Source organism: Canis lupus, chromosome 22 (genome assembly GCF_011100685.1).
Source record: "Canis lupus familiaris isolate Mischka breed German Shepherd chromosome 22, alternate assembly UU_Cfam_GSD_1.0, whole genome shotgun sequence".
NCBI lineage: Eukaryota > Metazoa > Chordata > Mammalia > Carnivora > Canidae > Canis > Canis lupus.
In genome coordinates this window covers 49785246-49802895 of record NC_049243.1, presented here as the reverse complement: position 1 = coordinate 49802895, position 17650 = coordinate 49785246, and the positions used below count along the sequence as shown (strand labels likewise).

Sequence of the window (17650 nt, the reverse complement as noted above, 5' to 3'; positions counted from 1 at the left end):
AAAACCCATAATGAGATAAGCAAAAACACTGAACAGCTAAGTATGCAACTGTCCAGTCTATTAAACTGCCTCATATGCAAAAAAAAATTGTTTTGAGCTTTGAGCTCATGATTTTAAAAAAGCCGGGGGAGGGGGGGAATTTTAAAAATAAAATTTAAAAAGCCACCAAAAGTAAAAGAATCAAATTTAAAAAAAAATTTTTTTTAAACTAATCTCTACACTCAACGTGGGGCTTGAACTCATAACCCTGAGATCAAGAGTCACATGCTCCACCAACTGAGCCAGCCAGGTGCCTAGAAACAATTTTATAAGTATAAAAAGTTAGATTAAAATGAGATCCTTCTGTTTAATTAAACTCTACATTACTTAGAGAATATGCATTTTCAACTACACATAGAGCAATCACATACCTAGAATTTTCCCAGATAATTTCAATTTCAAATGTTTTGTCCCAATATCCACTTCCACAAATGTACTCATGTGCTCAATGAGTACACTAATTTGTATTTCTAAAAATACAGTCACCTTGTGTAGGCAAAAAGGATAGGTTTTAGATTTTATTTTTGTTTTTGGTTTCATGTGTTATATATAAATGCATTTAAATAATTGCTAAACCACTGGAGCACTCCTTTAAGAATTACTACAAACGCTTATGTTCTAGAACTGATTGGATTTAGCCAATCAGTTTAGCCAAGTAGTTGCTATTATGGTTGCCCATATTTACGAAACAATGTATGATTAAGGCTTAGAACTATTTCTGCACTTTCGAGGCTTGCATCCCAAAGAGTAACGGAATTTACAAATAACAATACATATGTATGGGCACTAAATAAAATACTATGTATATAGAATGACTGACCACAAGCCCTGGCTTGTGTGATGGTCTTGGCTGACTCCTGATGTCCCAGTGTCAGTATTAATAGCATCCCTTTCACTCTCAAAACTGTCCATATTTGGATGATAAATTCGAAGGCTATACTGTTCATTAACGTGAAGACTGGTAGATTGGTTTTGTTTCTTTATTTTTAAAGATTTTATTTATTTATTCATGAGAGACATAGAGACATAGAGAGAGAGAGAGAGATGCAGAGACACAGGCAGAGGGAGAAGCAGGCTCCATGCAGGGAGCCTGACGTGGGACTCAATCCCGGAACTCTGGGATCACATTCTGAGCCAAAGACAGACACTCAACCGCTGAGCCACCCAGGCATCCCTCTTTTTTTTTTTTTTTTAAAACCTCTGAACCTTTTATTGGCCTCCTGCTCCTCAAAGGGTACGCTGTTTCTGCTGCCTCAACGCCTCAGAACTTTGGTGTCTTTGGGTCTCAGGGACCACCTTGCCATCCACGATCTTGCAGGTGGTGGTCTTCTGGATGGTCTGCAAGGAGTTGCTGTTGTCCAGGGCATCAGTAAGACTGAAGTCCTCCCTGTTTTCCAACAGGTGACGATAGGTGACAATCTCAGCCTCCAGCTTGACCTTGACATTCAGCAGGGCCTCATACCCCTGGGCCTGGCGCTGCCCCTCTGCCTGGGTCTGGGACAGCTAGACAGCTCTGACTCCAGGTGCAGCAGGGCCCCAGTGAGCTGCTCCATCTACATTGCATAGTGGGTCTCGATCTCCCTCAGGCTGTTCTCCAAGCTGGCCTTCAGGTTTCTCATTGAGTCCAGGTTGATCTCCAAAGACTGGGCGGTATGTCTCAGCTCCGTGAGAGTCATCTCAGCTTCTCCTATCTCAGCGGTCTGGGTGGTGACCACTGTGGTGCTCTCCTTGATTTGCTGGGACCAGTACTTATCCAGCTCCTCCCGGTTCTTCTGAGCCAGTTCGTCATACTGGGCCCAGATATCTGCCATGTCTTGCTGAGGTCCTGAGATTTGGGGGTATCCAACTCCACCGTCAACCCAGAGTTGGCAATTTGGTTTTATAGACCCTTTACTTTCTCATGGTTCTTCTCCATGAAGAGCAGCTCCTCCTTGAGAGCCTCAATCTGTCTCTAGCTGCAGCCGAGTGACACTGGTGTCATCAGTGACCCTGTGGAGCCCATGGTTGTCACTCTCCACAGACTGGTGTATGGCCAGCTCTGTCTCATACTTGACTCGGAAGTCGTCAGCAGCAGGATGGGCATTGTCAATCTGCAGAACGATGCAGGCATTGTCCACAGCACTTGCAAAGATCTGAGCCCTCAGGTCCTCGACGGTCTTGAAGTAATGCCCCCAGTCTCTGACCTGGGGTCCCTTCTTCTCCAGGTTTCCCGGATTTTCATCTCTAGTCTCTGATTATCAGCCTCCAGGCTCCTCACCCTCTCCAGGTAGGAGGCCAGGTGGTCATTCAGGTCTTGCATGGTCTCCTTCTCACCCTGGATGCCCCTTTGCCTCCCAGACCTCGGGCCATCCTCAGGCCCGAGCCCCCAGACCTCCAGCCACCCTGGAAGCTGGTGGAGCAGGATATGGAGATCCAGGAGCCCAAGCTCCCCACACCTGCATAGATGCTGGCCGCCCTGCTGCTGATCGGCCAGACCTGGTTGCTGGGCGAATGCACGGAGCCCAGGGACCTGTAGTTGGAAGAGAAGGTAGAGTGGGTGGTGAACTCATGCTGTTCGGAGAGTAAGAGCATGACACAGGAGGCCAGGACTCAGGCTCCGGCCAGGCCTTTTTTTTTAAAAGTATAATCCATACCCAATGCAGAGCCCAATGTGGGGCTTGAACTCAAGACCCCCAGATCATATAAGACAGTTTAGCAGACTGGACAGTTACATACTTAGCTATTTATTTAGTATTTCTGCTTGTCTAATTATAGGTTTTATTATTTTTTAAATGTATTTTTAAGGATTTATTTGATAGAGAGTGAGAGAGAGAGAGCATGAGCAAGAGGAGAAGCAGTACTGAACTGAGATGAAGAATCCAACACTTAACTGAGCTACTCAGACACCACAGATTATTGGCTTTCTAACAGCATTTATCACTGTCATCTTTAAGATCTTTTAATGGGTGATTCTTCAAAATCTGATTGATTGTGAACTACAATTTAGCCTTGGGTGAAAGGGTAAACACAAGAAACTAGGTCAGCATAGTCTTGTCAAAAGAGCTCTACCGTTGGAATGGGACCTGTGGTTGAGATCCCAACTCTGCCTCTTAGTTTCATATTGGGAGAGGTACATACCCCTCTCCTTTTTTTTTTTTTTTTAAGTTTTTATTTATTCATGAGAGACGCAGAGAGAGAGAGAGAGAGAGGGAGAGGCAGAGACACAGGCAGAGGGAGAAGCAGGCTCCATGCAGGGAGCCTGACGTGGGACTCGATCCCGGTCTCCAGGATTAGGCCCTGGGCTGAAGGCAGCGCTAAACCGCTGAGCCACCCGTGCTACCCACCCCTCTCCTTCTTGGTTCCCTGATCTAGCAATGGATAGGGTTAACTGATGTGATGCCAACCAGCACAGGACTTCATAGTCACTGAGGGGGCTCCTATGAATCATACCATCCTGTTCAAATCCTGGCTCTACCACTTAGGAGTGAAGTAACCTTAAGCAGAACCAGCCAGGGGCCCTAATGTCAGCAGCTCTGAGTAAGAATTAAGCCAGAATGTGTGTTGAGATGGTAGTGTTGAGGAGAAAACTTCAAAGCAAGAGGTGCTTCCTTAGAGTTGTCTCCTACATAAGAGGGGAAAGTCTGAGGATAGAGAAGATATAGGAAAGGGAGAAAAGTGTCAAAAACCTAGTAACATTATCTGACACTTCCATGGTAGCCTTTGTCAAATGACATCCTTTCTTTCTGACCCAGAATCCTGACTCCCAGTCCACATTTTCTTCATTTTTGTCAAATTTCCTATAAGGCAGAAACAGATTATATTCCCTTACCCTCTACCACATATCTCTATTTTTTTCCCAGCTATTTCATGACATTTTTAAAAAAAGATTTTATTTATTCATGAGAGACACACACACACACACACACACAGAGAGAGGCAGAAACACAGGCAGAGGGAGAAGCAGGCTCCATGCAGGGAACCCAAACTGGGTCTCGATCCTGGGTATCCAGGATCATGCCCTGGGCTGAAGGTGGCGCTAAACCGCTGAGCCACCTAGACTGCCCTATTTCATGACATTTTAAAATTTATTTTTCAAGGGGCACCTGGGTGGCTCAGTTGGTTTAGCATCCAACTTGTGATTTCAGCTCAGGTCACGATCTCAGGGTCATAAGATGAAGCCCTGCGTTGGGCTCCACTCTTAGCAGGGAGTCTGCTTAAGATTCTCTTGCTGTCCCTCTGGCCCTCCCTCTGCTCATGCACTTTCTCTCTAAAATAATAAACAAAATCTTTAAAATTTATTTTTCAAAAATAAAAGTGATACAAGCACATTAAAAAAACATTCAAAACTTTAGTCTCCCCTTTCATACCCCAAGCCCTCAATCTTTCCCCAAAGATGACTGCCATTAAAGGTTTTTCTTATGTATTCTTCCTAAAAATAATTTATATCTTCATATATATATTTTTTTAAGATTTTATTTATTTATTCATAGAGACACACACACACACACAGAGGCAGAAGGAGAAGCAGGCTCCATGCAGGGAGCCTGATGTGGGACTCAATCCCAGGTCTCCAGGATCACGCCCCAGGCTGCAGGCGGCACTAAACTGCTGCACCTCTGGGGCTTCCCTCTTCATATATATTTTTATTTACATAAAGATCCTAGTATATGCACACTGCTTTGTTTAGGTAATAATATATCAAGTGGCAATTTGGCTTGAGTTGAGTGGTTCAGAGGACAGCCTCTAGAATCAGAATGTTGGATTTGAATCCTACATATGACCCCCACTAGTTATGTGACACTAGGTAAATTACCCTGTGCCTCAGTTATCACATTTACAAAATAAGGTTAATAATAGTACCCATTTCATGTGATTGTTGGAAGGGTTAAATAATATATCTAAGGCAGGGGGATCCCTGGGTGGCTCAGTGGTTTAGCGCCTGCCTTTGGCCCAGGGAGTGATACTGGAGTCCTGGGATCAAGTCCCACATCAGACTCCCTGCATGGAGCCTGCTTCTCCCTCTGCCTATGTCTCTGCCTCTCTCTCTCTCTCTCATGGATGAATGAGTAAAATCTTTAAATATATATAATATATATATATATTAAATATATATATATGGCACTTAGAGCACTACTTGCTATATGAATATTTATTGTTTTTATGGTTATTACATGCTCACATCAACACATACAAATCTACCTGGTTCTTCTCTTCATCATTTCTGGTGATCTACATTCTTTTTTGTATACTCAAGTTATTATCGGGTTATTTCTCTTCAGCTTAAAGAACTTCCTTTAGCATTTCTTATAGTGCAGATTTCCTTGTAACAAATTCTCTCAGGTTCTTCTTTTCCGTAAAGGTCTTTATTTTAGCTTCATTTTTGAAGGACAGTTTTGCCAAACACAGAATTCTGGGTTGACATTTTCTTTTTTCTTTCAGCACTTTAAACATCAATTCATTTATCTCCGGCTCTCCATTGTTCCTGATGAGAAGTTGGCTGCCATTCATATCACTGTTCCCTTATAAGTAATGTATCTTCTTTTCCTCTGGCTGCTTTCAAGACTTTATTTTTGGATTTCAGCAACATGCTGCGTGTGCGTGTGTGTGTGTGTGTGTGTGTGTGTGTGAGAGAGAGAGAGAGAGAGAGAGAGGAAAGATATTTATCTTGCTCAGGGTTTGTTGAGTCACCTGTAAGCTAATGTATTTCAAGTTTGGGAAGTTTCTGAAAAAAAGTTGAGAAGTTTCTATTACTCCTTCAAATATTTTGTGGGCCTCTTGTCTCTTTTCTTTCCTTTTAGAACTCTAATTACATACATTAGACTGCTTGATATTGTCCCACAGTTTTCTGAGGCTCTATTCATTTTTCTTCAATCTTTTTTCTCTCTGTTCATCAAATGAGTAATTACTATTGGTCTATTTTTTAGTTCATTGACTCTTCTGATGTCTACAACCTGCTATTATGCTCATCCAGTAAGTTTTCAATTTAGCTAAGGTACTTTTCAGCTCTCTTTTCATAAAATTAATTTTAACCTTTTAAAGCATACGATTCACTGGCATTTAATATATTCACAATATTATACAAGCAGCACCATTATCTAGTTCAAGAACATGTTCATCAGGACACCTGGGTGGCTCAGCGGTTTGGCACCTGCCTTCAGCCCAGGGCGTGATCCTGGAGACCCCAGATCGAGTCCCACATCGGGTTCCCTGATGGAGCCTGCTTCTCTCTCTCTCTCTCTCTCTCTCTCTCTGTACCTCTCATGAATGAATAAATAAAATCTTAAAAAAAAAAAAAGTTCATCACCTCAAAAGGAAACCCTAACTAAACACATTAAAATAGTCATTACCTATTTCCTCCTCTCCTCTAACCCCTGGAAACCAGTACTTTTCAGCTTTTTTTTTTTTTTTAAGATTTTATTTATTTATTCATGAGAGACAGAGAGAGAGAGAGGCAGAGACACAGACAAAGGGAGAAGCAGGCTCCCTGCGAGGATCCTGATGTGGGACTCGATCCGAGGACTCCGGGATCATGCCCCAGCCCGAAGGCAGGCACTAAACCGCTGAGCCACCCAGGGATCCCTTTTCAGCTCTTTTTAATAGTATTTATTTTTAAGGTGACGTTCTCTATCTGCTCTTTCATTGTGTATATATTTACCATTAAGACCTTGAACATACTTATGATAGATGTTTTAGCATCCTTATCTGTTGACTACAACATATGAATGATCTTGAGTTTGGCTTCAATTAAGTGCTTTTCCCCTCTTGTTTCATGTATATAGTGATTTTTAAAATTTTATTGATATAATTGATATATAATATTGTATTCATTTAAAGTATACAACATGATTTGATACAATGATTTTTGATAGGCCTTTGGACATAATGATTAATATGTTATATAGATTCTATATTCTGTATATTAATTTATCTAAAGGGTGATTTTTACTAACCAACTGTTCAGACAGTTGGTTTGTCTGAACACAAATACCACACTCTGTCTCCTCTGTGGTGAACAGCAGCTAAGATCTCTACTCAGTTCTTTCAGCTTCCAGCTACTGCTTTTTCACCAGTTCCACTGGAAGCTCCTCTACACAAACAGACAGCTTAGTGGCTGGCCAAAGATTTGTGCCATTTAATATGTAAATTTCCCCCTCCTTTACTCCTCCCTCAGCTCACCTGTGTACATACACACTCTTGCTCTCTGTCTCAAATAATAATAAAATAAATCTTTAAACAGTCACATTTGTACTGGTCAGGAGGCAAAACCTGGAGCATCCTGATATATACACTGTTTTGCCTAGGTAGATTCTGTAGACTGTTCTCGATCTGCAAAATTGGATCTTGAAATCTCACCTAATCTGGTTTCTTCATGGCTTCAGTTAAAGAATTATTTTTGGGATTATCAGGCGAGATCCTGAAGCTGGGCTGGTCCACGGTGAGGGCATTTGTTATTTCCACAGGTGACCAAGAACCTGAATTCTGCCCTCATGTTGGGGAACTCTCCATCTTCTGAGCCAATGGAAGCTGGAAATGTTTCCCTACTCCCCCAGCCCCAAGGGCTCTGCCTGTCACACACACTTGCCCCAGCCTTGGAACTCAGAGTCAGCCACACAAAGAAGCAGGAAGCATGCACGAGTAGCTGTATGAAAGTCAAACCTCCATATTAGCTATGATAGTTATACCATCATCATAGGCAACCTAAAAACTAACAAAAATATTCAGAGTTTCACTTGTTCCACTAGCAGCATGGCCCCCTTCCCCTCCACCCTCATCCGTGAAGGCACAAAAAGAAAATAACATATCACAACAAAATAGGAAATAACTAGCCATTGTCTCCACCTTTTATAGGCAAATACTTCATGGGATTTGCCTGCAACACTAAAAGGCGCATTTGTGGTTCTGACAGCCTAAGACTAAACTATATTACAAACCGATTACTGTCCAGAGCCTAAAGCTACAGTTTACAAGCCTGTTCTGCCTGCTTTCAGGCCCCTCCATGCTTATAAATGACACTTTCTAGTGTCTTAAAGTATGAGAGGCAGCTAGCTCCAAATTCTCAGGCTGCTAATGGTTTCACATAAAATGAGCTCCTACAATTTTATTACCACCCTGGTGTGAATTCACAGGTGAGGGGCCACCAGGGAAAGGATGTGGATATGTCTCTCACTCCTGGCCTCCTGACTTTTCCAAGTACAAAGAACTTTTCCACTCAATATTTCAAATGGCTGCTCCAACTCCCATGCTGATTAAGCCAAATAGGCTCTACTACATTACTGAAAGAGGAGTAAGTCACCAAGTCACCTCTCTGGAGAGAGAAGGGATATGAATCTGCATCCTAACTTACACCTGTAAAGCTGATTAAGCAACCCACTGATTTTACATTTGGACTTAAATATACATTTAGTGGGTATTAGTCGATTAGAATGTTGAGAAGTAACTACTGAAAACTGTTAAATTTCACATTCTAATCAGACAAGTCAGACATAAGTTTTGTATACATGATAACATGTATCTCACAATACAATGATTATTGATACTTGGAAAAGTGATCATGTTGGCATACAAGATTCTATAAAGTGCACAATTCAAAAAAAAATAAAGTGCACAATTCGGTACACCTCTACATTTGCGTGAAGTTTTAACAATATACAAAATACCAAATAACAGCACCAATGACCTGCTTTTGAAAGAACTCTGGAAGCCTTTAAAACAGGGCTGATTATCAGAAAGTACTGAAATTCACATGTTCAGCTATATATTTGTATGACTATTTTCTTACCTTTAAAAGCGACTTATGGCAGGGGTGCCTGGATGGCTCAATTGGTTGAGCAACCAACTCTTGGTTTTTGCTGGGGTTGTGGAATTGAGCCCTGCATCTGGCTCTGTGTTCAGGGCAGACGAGAGATTCTCTCCTCTCCTCTCCTCTCCCTCTGCCCTCCCTCTGCTCATGCTCCCTCTCTCTCCAATAAACAAATAAAAATCTTTTTTTTTTTTTTTTTTTTAAAGAGAGACTTAAGGCAAGCTAAATAGATAAATGGGTAGACAGTAGGTCTAAAAATATTTACGTTATTTCTCCTGGGGGAGAAAAACAACCTAAAGCCATACAAACTAAACATAATATTCCAGTTTTCAAAAGTAGTTGATAGTGACTGTTTAATGAGGGAACTTTATTTTCTCAGTATCTTTTTTTTTTTTAATTTTTATTTATTTATGATAGGCACACAGAGAGAGAGAGGAGAGAGGCAGAGACACAGGCAGAGGGAGAAGCAGGCTCCAAGCACCGGGAGCCTGACATGGGATTCGATCCCGGGTCTCCAGGATCGCGCCCTGGGCCAAAGGCAGGCGCTAAACCGCTGCACCACCCAGGGATCCCTCTCAGTATCTTTTAAAACTAGAAAAGGTACGTTAAATTTTAAATGTAAACCATGTGAAAAACAATTCAATATGGCAGACTCTACTTTAAAAACTTTAGAATTTCAAATTCAAATAAAACAAAAGTTCACATAAATGGCTTAAAAAGCCTTCAAAAAACAACAAAACTGAACTTAAAGCTTACACATAAAAAGTTTTCCTTTTTAAGACCAAAGATCATCTAAGATCATTTGTCAGAGGCTTAGAAGTGGTGAAAACTAAACTAGCTGCCAAAAATTGTTTACTCTGTAGCACATAACACCCACTAAGTGACCTGCAGAGAAAATGTAAGCGTAATTTATTCTGCATGCTTCCGGTTTTACTTCCTGTTAAAATAATATTCATCACCATATTCAACTCTTTTTTCCTGTGTTTTATCTTAATCAAAAATAAAGGCAAAGGAAGGAACTTGGGGAGAAAAAGTGGGAGTGGCAAAAAACGGATTTCTCAGTCAGAAATTTAAGATTAACCCATGTGTTAAGAATAAATCTATTAAGGGGCACCTGGCTGCCTCAGTTGGGGCAGCATGTACCTCTTAATCTTGGGGTTGTGAATTTGAGAGCCCCATGCTGGGTGCAAAGATTACTTAAAAATAAAATCTTAAAAAAAAAAAGAATAAACCTACTAAGAAAAAGAATAACTCTATGATAAAGTACATCGTGAATACTTTATCCCTCTCAAAAATGTAGGATTAAAAATTGGAATTATTACATTTACTATATTCTCAACATATTTTTGTGTACATAGTAGCTTTTGGGTCTTCCCAGATTCAAAAGCACCAGCTAAAACACAGAGCCAGAACGAATGCAGCAAACTAAAAGCATTGAGCACAGAGCCTGTGCCAGATAAGCCAGAACTATAGCAACACCAGGGCCTGCCTATTAGTCCCAAATATCTATAAGCTCTTTGTCAGGGAAGCTCTGGAATGTCATCTGTCTTGAATTACATCCACCTAGGATTATGTTCCACTGACCAATATGGACAGATTACTGGAATTTGAAAACCTCACTTTTTTGGTAATTGACATTTAAATTGTTTGAAGTTTCTCATTAAGGTCGCTTAAGAAATTAACAGCAGATGTAGGAAACTAAGTGTATAGTATTCAGAGAAATGAAGTCACCTGAAGGCTCCAAATAACTAGAAGCGTTTAAATATAGTATGTGCATTAGGAGGAAAGGATGAACTAACCTGACCATAGGCTACAATTTCATCATTTTTTTCTCTATTCCAACTAGATAACTAGATTTCCCAGCACATTTTGAATGTAATTAAAAGAAAAGAGAAAGACAAGAGGTTGGCATGACGAGGACTACAACCTAGACCATAGCACAAAGAACTAACTTGATGGAGGCTGAGAGACAATAAACATCTCCACTGCCTCCCTGTTAACAACAAGATGTAAATCTGAAATCTTGGGCTGGCTTTGGAGGCCCTTTGCTACCTGGCCCCAAACCCCCTGCTCAGCTTTAGGCCCAGCTCTTCTGCCACTAGGCACCCCCTACTCCACAACAACCCCCTCCTAACTCCCCTGCTGTATCTTTGCACATGCAGTTCCCTCAGCCAGGAATGCCCTTCCCTCTCCTGCCATCGTTTCAAATCTGCTCAGAGGTTAACTTGCCTGGGAATAGTTCCCATGCCCTCTGAAAGTCACTCCTGCCTCTGCTTTACCATTTCCCATGACACATTCAGTTTACTCAACATTTACTAAGTACACACCACGGTCCACAGCACTATGCCAGCTATTCAAGGAATAAAATATAATAAGAGAATTGTCCTCTCAGGGTCTCATTCCCTGACCCAGGCATCTCAGATGACACATATATCTTACAAAAGATGTGCCAAACAAAGCACCTCCAGGTGCGTGGCATGGAAAAAAACCCATGGGAAATTTTCTTCCCTTCCTCATTTTTAGGAGCCTCCTAGAACTTACTAGAGGCATAATTCTCATCCTTTTCAGGAGAATGTATAAATGAATGTCTGAATAAAAAGAAATATAAGTACCTCTTACTTAAAAAGAACACCATCAATATATTCTAGAATTTCTTGTAAAGAAATGTTCTAAAACTAAATACTTTTCCCATTTACCTGCAGAATAAAATAATAATTCTTGCAAGAAAATGGTTTTGTCCTTACTAAAATAAAAGCCAAATTAAAAAAAAAAAAAACACCACAGAAAGAAAACCAAATCAAGCAATAAGCCATATGGTCATGAAGATAAAGATAAGTTTTTTATCCCTCATTAACAATAATTCTGGAAATACTAACATTTTTACTATGCCTCAAAAACAGTACACCAATTAGTAATATGCACCTGTGTCAACAGTCCTGTTTCTATCTTTAAAAGTCATTTCTTCAGCCGATGCCTGGGGTCCTCATTTAGCACATTAAATGTGTGTGGTGCCTAAAAACTGCTCGTCACTGCTGGTCACTGGCTAGTTGCTAATGCTTAGCGGTTCCCACACACAACAGAACGTATGGAGCCATCCAGCTGGTTTCAGAAACTTGCTTGGGGTGCAGATTCACACAGGAACTGCAGAGAGACAGAAATGAGGAAACATGATGCCTTTTCCTCAAGGAGCATACAGCCCACCAGGCCTCAGATCAACAACAGAACTCTGCCCCTATCAGCCTGTGGGCTCATTCAACAAATTCCCAACAGAGAAGTCACGAGTAGGGAGGCTCTTCTCCAACAGCAGTCAGTAATCCAGTGTTGGCCACATACATTTACAGCCAAAGCCAGAAGTCCAAGCCTTCTAGGATACCTCACCCTAGTATCAACCAGGGTATCTGGGGTGAGGGTGGGAAATGGTGTAGGGAGAGGGAAAAACAAAACCAGAAAAAATTTCAGAATAAGAGCAAATATTGTTTTGGATCCTGCTAAGATTCCTACACTGAATTGAAAGATTTTTTTTTTTTTAACACATCTAGTTGCTGAGTTGATCTGGAATCAAAAGGAAGTAGTGTGTTCCCCAGGTGAGAAATTCTGAAATAAACAGAATGTACCTGGGAGAGAAACACTAGCTGGCAGGAGATTTATACCACATGGACTCAGACAGGCTGGGATCTCCCAGTGATACCTCAATGCCAAGGTAAAGCCATGTTCTGTCATTGAAATATCCCCTCAACCCACAATTCATTTACATAAACAAATAATGTAGACAAGCATGTGGGGAAGATGCCCCTTTATGCTTTCAAAAACTTTCACAAAAAGGAGAATACTAAGAAATCTGAAAACAGCCCTGGACTGTGTTCAAAAACTCAAGCCAAGAAAGAACCTTCAGATTTGACATCTTAAATTAGCAGGAATGTTTAGACAAATCTATAATCTAGGAAAACATACATACACCCACACTCACAAATAAAAAGTTTGCCTTTCCATCCTCTCATGTCAAGTGAATAATGAGTAATGAATTCTGTTTACTGTGACCCTATGAGGATATTTTTCATTCAAGAATATTTAGTAAGTACCTACTATGTGTCAGGCACTATGCTGGATACAGGCATAAAGAATACACATGGAATTTCCAGTTTAGTGGGTGAAACAAAACATGAGGGAAATGTACCCATTCACAGCACATTACACTGCAAGTGTAATGAGGAATAGGATGCCCTGAGGGAGGAAAATGGGGTTGTGAGAGAGGACATGCTTTACATGGTTGTCCCCCTCCCCAAGGAGGTGGCTTTTACATATTTATCTTACTTTCTTTTCGCATCCACTGTTTATTAACATTCTTATGAGCCAGGCACTATGCATTCATTGTATCTCATTTAATTTTTACCGCTCTCTGTGGTAAGTACCACAAGCTGCTTTTATAAATGACAAAACTAAAGGGAGTTGGCTAATAAGTGGCAGGGCCAGGGCTACTGCTCAGGTCTGTGTGATCTCGGGCAAGTGTCTGAACCCCTCTGACCCTCAAAGCCCATGGTCTGCCTTCCTTGCTGGAAAAAGCAAGTGAAAGCCAATGATGCTGGCATGAGCAGAACATGTGAGAAGGGTAGAAGCAGGTGAGCTACCAGGGGTAGAAAGAAAGAGACCAGACACGCCCTGGGAGGCCAAGGGAAGGAGCTCTAAGGATGCTAAGCAGAGAAGAGAAATGAACCAATCTGTATATTTAAAAGTGGTTTGGAAAAAACGCTTAAAAAAAAAAAAGGCACTAATCTCCAGAAGGACTATCCTAAATACTTCATTTCTGAAACCTGATTTTTTTTTTTTTAGGCTCCATACCCAGCTTGGAGCCCAACACAGGGCTTGAACTCATGACCCTGAGGTCGAGACCTGAGCTGAGATCATGAGTCAGACACTTACCCAACTGCCACCCAGGCACTCCCTAAATCTGTTCTTTTTTTCTTCAGCAAATTTATATTGGGGACTATATGTTAGGTGCTGTTTTAGGACTGGACTATATAGCAATGGGATAAACAGAACAAGTGCCTGCTCTCACGAATATTTGGGAGGTGGGAAGTGATGGAGTGAAGACAAACAAACAGAGAAACATTGTCAGGTGGAAATGAAAACAATGGAAAAAACAACAGGTAGGGTGAGAAGAAGAGAGTGTGGAGTCTTGGTGGGGGGTAGTTGCTATGTTGTATAGGGCTGTGGGGGAAGACCTCTCCCATGGGTGACATTTGAGGAAAGATTTAAAGAAGCAAAGTCTTAGGATAGAGACAGAGCCTTGCCAAGGAGGCAGTATGGTTGGATGGAGCCAACAGAGGTAGGAGTAATAAGGAACCCTAAGGCACAGACTTACTTCTTAAGTTTTATAAACTTTTCAAGGGAAAAGATCAGTATAGAAATAATTCCTCTGCCATATATGTGTCTTTCATTTGTCTTAAAAAGTGACAGAAAGAACCTGGCTGGCTCAGTCAGTAAAGCATGTGATTCTTGATCCCAGGGTTATGAGTTCGAGCCCACGTTAGGCATAGAGATTACCTAATTCAAAAAAAAAATTTTTAAGTGACCAAAAACCATCTCCCCTATTTTATCACAAGTAAGGATTGTAAGGAGACAATTTACATCTCCCATTGCTAGAGCACCCTCCAGTGCCTCTGTGTGAAAATACCATTTGGCACAGATTTTTGTTGTTGTTCTTTTTCATTTCTTAAACTTTTGTATTTGGCCAAAAAATAAATATCATCCTTGATATGTATATCAAGGAGGACATATCATCTTTCTCACAAATACTATGAGATTAAATAAGAAGACAAAGCAAGTGTGCTTTAAAGTGTGCACTACTTGTAAAGTGGTACAATGTATACATGTGTGATGATATTTTTAAATGACTATATACACTTGTAAAAGGTTCATAGAATCCCTTATTTAATTTTTTAGCAATGTAGAACTGTCAAACAGTGAACACAATCTACCACTGAACTGTGACCCTAATTTTACTAAAGGTGGAAAGAGGGCAATAAAGTAGAAAGCATTTTCTAAAATTTCCAATATTTGGGGGTGCTTGGGTGGCTCCGTTGGTTAAGCATCTGCCTTCAGCTCTGGTCATGATCCCAGGATTCTGAGATCGAGGTCCACATTTGGCTGCCTGCTCAACAGGGAGCCTACTTCTCCCTCAGCCTCTGCTACTTCTCCCACTCCCTGCTTGTGTGCTCTCTCCCACTCACTCTCTTTCTCAAATAAATAAATATTTTTAAAAATAAAATTCCCAATATTTGCATGTTCTGAATATTCTTTTTAAAAGTGTCCTGCAAATACTTACCGAATACTATAGTCACTCTACCTTCTCAGGCTGAACATAGTGAAGGGGAGCAGGTATGTAAAACCTACCCATACTAGCATCCTATTAAAGCAGAATTTTTACTTTCTCACAGAGATTGACTCTGAATCCTTTATTATGACATCAAGCGCCTCTGTCGATCTCAAAAACCTAGGAGGAAGACATTACATATAGTGTAATTCAAAAGAGAACTTGCAGAAGAGGTAAAATTTCATAGCTGTTTATAGAAACACCTAGAAGCAAGGTCAGTATAACAGCCAACACCACAGACAGAAAAGCCACCCCTGACTCACAGCTAGGGGATGGGATCTTTCTAGCCCTGGCTCTGCCAGCTGTGTGACCAGCAAGACAGTCTATATACTTCCTTTACTGTGCATGGGCCTGCTGATGCCAAGGAAAATGAGCAGACAAGCCTCCAAAGGGCATCCTGCAATACAGGTATCCTTCGTTTTTCTGGAGGGTGATTTGAAAATAAGCCTCAAAAGACTTGAAATGTCCTTACTCTTGACCCAGCAATTTCACATACAAAAATTTACTTCCAAGTACATGAGTAAGAGTAACTACAGAGATCTGAGTATAGGGACATTTTCTCTGTATTTCCTAAGGCAGAAAACTTGGAAATAGTTTAAATGAATAAATGGAATTATATCATACAAATATATATGTGATAGAGTCATGGAACAATAGTGAACATCAATGCTCCCAGATTAGGTTAACATCCTAAAATTTAACCAAAGTATAAAATCAAAGGAGCTAAATAAAAAGCCACCAAATACCTGGCTTATAGTGGGAAAAGGAAGGGAAGAAAGGAGGGAGGGAAGGTGGGGAAAGAGAAAGGAGGGTAGGAAGGAGGGAGGGAGAGAGGGAGGTAAGGAAAGAATGAGTCTCCATTCTGGAGTGCATATATTATCTACTCATTCAAGTGAGTTAATTGATAAGTCATAAAACACTCAAGTAACAACAATAAGTTTGTTTTAATTAGAATGGATTTAAATTCATATCCAAGTGACTGATATGAAAACATAAACATTATTTCCAATTTTTTAAATTAACTAATAAAATTCTAAACTTGTCAAGCTCATGAACGATGCATAGAGGAATAACAAAGCAAAATTTAACAACAGAACACAGCTCCAGTTGCACTCAGGGGCAGAGAGTGTATTGTTTTTACAATTAACAACTTTTCCATCTTAAGAATATTTATCAAACCTACCAATAATCACTCCCCAAGGAGCCCAGCTTTCTTCTCCCTTCCTTCCTAAAATTTTAGCCACATGCCTCTACAGACTGCCTCACAGGGAGTCACACATAAAACAGTAGCTCCTTTAGGGCAGCCACAACATTCAGTTAAGGGAAACTGTGACCAAAGACTGTTCTTAGAAATTACATCAATCAGACCCTGGCTGTTAAAAACCTGTAACTGGAGAAAATAAGCACTTCAGTGAAGTACAAATGCTGAGTGGTGCCAGCCACTCTGTAGATGCTATCTCACTGACCATGTATGATGATGTTCTCCACCAGGCTCATCCACAACCAAGCATATATGTTCACTTTCTAAGCCTCAAATGTAACTTCAGAAAATACTCCATCCTCTACTCGCCACCATGGAGTATTTCTAGAATCATAAAGTGTATATGCCACTCAAGCATTCTAAAAAACAGGGACACTCAGGAGACTTCCTTGGGTGGCACAGACTTTGGTGGCCACAGTTACTCAGAGGGGAGTAAAGAAAAACACATGTGGTGAAACTGTCCTCAGCTCCCCCCATGGATCCACAGGGTAAAGGGGGTGGAGGGTAATGGTTATTCAGTCAAGAATTCATTTTCAGGTCTCAGTCTTTCCTCTACTCCTTGGCCTCTTCCATAGAAACCATCTGGGTTACCCAAAGTCCTTTCTCTTGGCCTGTACCCACACAGATGGTTCTAGTTCACATAAAATTCTATGACAGAGAAACAGTACAATCGGAGCAGAAGCCCTAACACAGCTGGAAGAGATCCACAGCAAAGGCTATGCTATTTAGTAGACTTGGCGCAGCCTTGTTTTAACAAACAGCACTTTGCTGGGAATTTCTCCTTGCAAGGACATCTTCTCCAGGAGGTACCACCCACACACGTGCATCTTCCAATTCAGGCCCAGCTACCACTTTTAGTTCTTGATCACCAGCTTGGCTGTTGGCCACTAGTTTTTGCTCTGGGTTACCTCATTTCCCACCAACTCCTCTGTCCAGCCTGAGGACATGTCCCCTGTTCACAGGCTACTCCTGATCTGTGTACCCTCTCATGGTATTTCCTGCACCCTCAGAGTCTCCTCCCTCTTTCTCTTCCCTTCAGCCTCCAACAGAGGCATTTCTTTCTCCATTAAAACATTCGGAATACTCTGTCCCATTCCATTCTTTTAGGAGGCCATTCTAAAAGGCTAGAGCTCCGATCTTGAACTTTTGGTCTACCATCTTTGATCATTTTTCACTTCATCCTTCAGCCTTTCACTTCTCT

The 17650-nt window shown here is 41.1% G+C and overlaps 1 protein-coding gene and 1 pseudogene across 5 annotated transcripts in view; both read right to left on the bottom strand.

The window, feature by feature from the left end:
- CLYBL (citramalyl-CoA lyase) overlaps nt 1-17650 on the bottom strand; it is a 298522-nt gene that overhangs the window by 267698 nt on the left and 13174 nt on the right. The window lies entirely within an intron of this gene.
- On the bottom strand, nt 1115-6120 carry LOC100687412 (annotated as a pseudogene).